The 4542-nt window shown below is 45.9% G+C and overlaps 1 protein-coding gene and 1 pseudogene across 1 annotated transcript in view; both read right to left on the minus strand.

The window, feature by feature from the left end:
- Positions 1-4542, minus strand: part of Mrtfa (myocardin related transcription factor A) — a 169255-nt gene that overhangs the window by 119043 nt on the left and 45670 nt on the right. The window lies entirely within an intron of this gene.
- Positions 1856-1988, minus strand: LOC115029508 (annotated as a pseudogene).

The following is a 4542-nucleotide window of genomic DNA, read 5'->3' on the forward strand; positions in this document are numbered from 1 at the left end:
AAAACCTTTGAATGTGGTAACATGGATGTTGCAGGCATAAAAATGAAACAGAAAGAGGACTATGAATATTCTTAAAATCAGAAACTGCTGACAAGCAGCAAGAGGGGCTAGGGGTATGCCTCAGCACTGTTAGCATTTCATCTAGGCTCTGCTCCACAGTTACCTGGCAACAGCCATGTACACCTGACTCACAATAAATGGGGCGGCTTGCCTCCTCACTCTCTTGCTCTTCTTACTTCCTCTCTTCCCTCTCTGTCACTTCTCTCCCCATTTCCCTCCCTGCTTCTCCAAGTGTTAATGGCCTCTCCTCCTCCTCCTCCTTCCTCCTCCTTCCTCCTCCTTCTCCTCCTCCTCCTCTTCTTCTTCTCCCTCTCTCTCTCTCCCCCTTCCCCCATACCACATCTCGCCTCTACCAAACATATCCTGGCTTTTCTTTTTTTTAAAACACAACAAGCACTACCCCATGAACCTACACCAGGGAAGACCTGGATTCCATTGCCAGCACCACAGGGTAAAAAAGCAGCAGGACACAGAACTGGCCGGTGACACCCACCTTTAACTCCAGTACTCAGGAGCCAGCCCAGTGGAAGGATGATCTCTGTGACTTCGAGACTAGCCTGGTCTACACTGTGAGATTCTGTCTTAAGAATAAATGGAAATATACAGCTGCTGGGGGTGGGAGGTAGAGGGAACCTCTAGAAAGTGCCAGAAACCTGGGATGGTGAAGGCTCCCAAGACTCAAGTGGATGCCCTTAGCCAAAATGCCCAACAGAAGGGATATGGAAGAAACTACCGCCAGTAGTCAGACAGGGCCTCCAGTGGAGGGATGGGGATACCAACCCACCTACAAAATTTTTGACCCCAAATTGTTCCTGTCTAAAAGAAAAGCAGGAACAAAAAATGCAGCAGAGACTGAAGGAATGACCAACCAGTGACAGACCCAACTTGGGATCCACTATTACTGATGCAATGTTGTGCTTGCAGACAGGAGCCTGGCATGGCTGTCCTCTGAGAGGCTCTGCTTGAAGCTGACTGAGACAGATGTAGATTCTCAAAGCCAAGCATTGGACTGAGGTCAGAGACCCCTATGGAAGAGTTAAGGGAAGGACTGAAGGAGCTAAAGGGATGGCAACCCCATAGGAAGACCAAGAATGTCAACTAACCTGAATCCCTGGGAGTTCCCAGAGACTGAGCCACCAACCAAAGAGGACAGTGGGCTGGTCTGAGACCCCTGGCATAGGATTGCCTTGTCTGGCCTCAGTGGGAAAGGATGCCCCGGGGAGGGGGAATATGTGAGGGGGAGTACCCTCTCAGAGTCGAAGAGGAGGGAGTATGGGGGGGGGACTTCTCAAGGGGGGACAGGAAGGGAGCAACATTTGGCATATAAATAAATAAAATAATCAGTTAATTAAAAAAGAATAAATAGGGCTGGAGAGATGGCTCTTTTCCAGAGATCCTGAGTTCAATTTCCAGCAACCACATGGTGGCTCACAACCATCTGCAATGGGATTTGATGCCCTCTTCTGGTCTGTCTGAACAGCTGCAGTGTACTCATATACATTAAATAAATAAATCTTAAAAAATAAATACACAAATATTTTATTTTATTTTTAGCTTTTTTTTTTTTTTTTTTTTTTTGAGACAGGGTTTCTCTGTATAGTCATGGCTGTCCTGGAGCTCACTTTGTAGACCAGGCTGGCCTGGAACTCAGAAACCCACCTGCCTCTGCCTCTGCCTCCCAAGTGCTGGGATTAAAGGCGTGCGCCACCACTGCCCGGCAAAAGCGGCACCCTTAAACTATAGAGAAATTGTACTTTGAAAACAACTATCAAGGATAAGCTGGTTTCCTGACGCTCTGGAATATAGCACCCCAGGGTTATTGTATGTCTAAAGTTACTATATTTTCTTTTTTCAGTCGGAAATTGTTTAAAAACAATCTTTTAGTACTTCTTTTACACTTGATCTTAGCCAAAAGGCTGAGAAGTGATTAGTATTTTTAAGTGTGTGTGTGTGTATAATAAATGAATAACATGTCTTTAAGAGATTGGTGGTAACATTAAACCTAAAGGGATAGACAGGAGGTGATCCCAGCTGGGCGTGGTGGCGCACACCTTTAATTCCAGCACTTAGGAGGCAGAGGCAGAGGACTTCTAAGTTCGAGGCCAGCCTGGTCTACAAAGTGAGTTCCAGGACAGCCAGGGCTACACAGAGAAACCCTGTCTCAAAAAAACAAAACAAAACAAAAAAGTGATCCCAACTAGGGTATTATGTGATGAGTCCTACTGCCATGATTTCAACAAGAAGAACTCAAAAGACTTCTCAGGAAAATGAGCAAGGCCAAGGAAAGCCACCGAGGAGAAGCAACCATTAAAAGCTCTCTCTCCAAGTGCCCCTCAGGAGACACTGCAAATGAGCAAAGGCTGACACTCTGACAGGGAACGGGAACCAGCATCCCTTGACCAGCTTACACCCCATCTCTACCGGAAAGAGTTAAGTGACCAAAGGGAGCACCCTGTTGTAGCCACTAGCCTCTCTCATCCTTTACCCCTTTAGGATGAAGAGGTTAAATTCCTGCTGAGACCAAGAGCCCAGAGCACCATCACTGGGCAAAAATTCCACGCTCTGAGGCAAATCAAAAAGACCACAAGCAACCCCCTGGCCAAGGTCCGAAGGAATGACTCAGAGATCTGCCCAAGAGCAGAGACTATCCACAGGAAGCTCCCAAGGTCTCCACAAAGGAACTGTTTTTATTTAAACTCGCTGGGGGACTCAAGCCTGAAAGCATCTTGAAAAACAGCTCCTCTTACTTAGGAATAACAATCTAAACCGCAGGGTAGCCAGCTCAGCACTGAGAACCAGGAGAGGCAGCTAGAAGCAGTCCTCCAGGGTCAGAACAAACCTCCAAGACCTCAGCTCCAATTTAAATGATCACACTGACTAACAAGTTATGCCAAAACAAGTCAGTGGCGAGAAGAAAAGCCCCAGAGCAGGTATTGAGCAGGCGGACTCTACTGCTCAGTGTAAGATAAACTGGACTACGACAAAACTAAAAGCTGACAGTCTAAAGGTTACCCTCTGATAGTATCAAGAGCAATGAAATGACCTGGGCACTCAGCACCTGGGAGGTGAGGCAGGAGCCTCCCTACAAGTTCTCTATATAAGGAGTTCTAGGCCAGCCAGGGCTCCATAGAGGTGGAAAAAGTCACACAGAGAAGATACAAAGCATCATTAAGTAGGGAATTAAGATCATATATAAGAATATCTTAAGATTTAAGAATTAAAAGAGAAATGAATGCATGCAGATGAACAATAAGCACACCAGGAGATCCCACACCGTTGTCAGTAGGAGACATGAAACAAAACCACAGCTCACAGCCTCTACAGCTGTGGAAGTCAGGCGCTGTGGAGCACGCAAAGCCTATCTACTGTATGATCCCAATCACACAAAAGCTCACAACAAGGAAACGCACAGAAACAAAAGCAGGGAGTAGGGAAGGGACGGTTCTGGGGTTTGAGGGGCAAAGGGAACCGGCACAGGTCCATCATGGAGTGATGGAGATGCTCTAACGCCAGCGGTGGTGATGCTGGGCATGTTTACAACTCCCTAAGCAGCAATAAGTTGGATGCTTTGCCTGTGCAGAATTGCAAAGTTTGTTAATTTTGTCTCTGTATGGCTACTTTTTAAAAAGATTTAATGGGAGCTGGAGAGATGGCTCAGCGGTTAAGAGCACTGACTTCCAGAGGTCCTGAGTTCAATTCCCAGAAACCACATGGTGTCTCACAACCATCTGTAATGAGATCTTGATGCCTTCTTCTGGTGTGCCTGAAGATAGCTACAGGGTACTTATATACATAAAATAAATTAAATTTCAAAAAAAGATTTAATGGGCTGGGCAGGGTGGCATTATGATGCCTTTAATCCCAGCACTTCGGAGGCAGAGACAAGTGGATCGCTATGAGTTCGAGGCCAGCCTGGTCTAAAGAACAAGTTCCAGGGGGCTGGTGAGATGGCTCAGCAGGTAAGAGCACCCGACTGCTCTTCTGAAGGTCCTGAGTTCAAATCCCAACAACCACATGGTGGCTCACAACCATCTGTAACGAGATCTGACTCCCTCTTCTGGAGTGTCTGAAGACAGCTACAGTGTACTTAGATATAATAGGAACAGCCAAGGCTACAGAGAGAAACCCTGTCTTGAAAAAAACCCTGTCTTGAAAAACAAAACAAAAGATTTAATGGGGAGTGGGGTTAGAGAAATGGCTCAGTGGTTAAGAGTGCTTGTTGCTCTTCCAGAGGAAACAGGAATAGAATCCCAGAACCCACACTGTGACTAACAGCCACTTGTAACTCAAGTTCCAGGGAATCTGTCACCATCTTCTAGCCTCCCTAACAGACAAAACACATATAAATTAGTTACCAAAAAAAAAAAAAAAAAAAATGGATAGGGAAAGTAAGCTAGTTCTGTAGATACTTGCTACAGCCAAGCTTAAGAACCTGAGTTTAATCTTTAGAATCCACATTACAGGAAAGAACTCTGTGTGTGT

Source organism: Mus caroli, chromosome 15 (genome assembly GCF_900094665.2).
Source record: "Mus caroli chromosome 15, CAROLI_EIJ_v1.1, whole genome shotgun sequence".
Classification (NCBI taxonomy): Eukaryota; Metazoa; Chordata; class Mammalia; order Rodentia; family Muridae; genus Mus; species Mus caroli.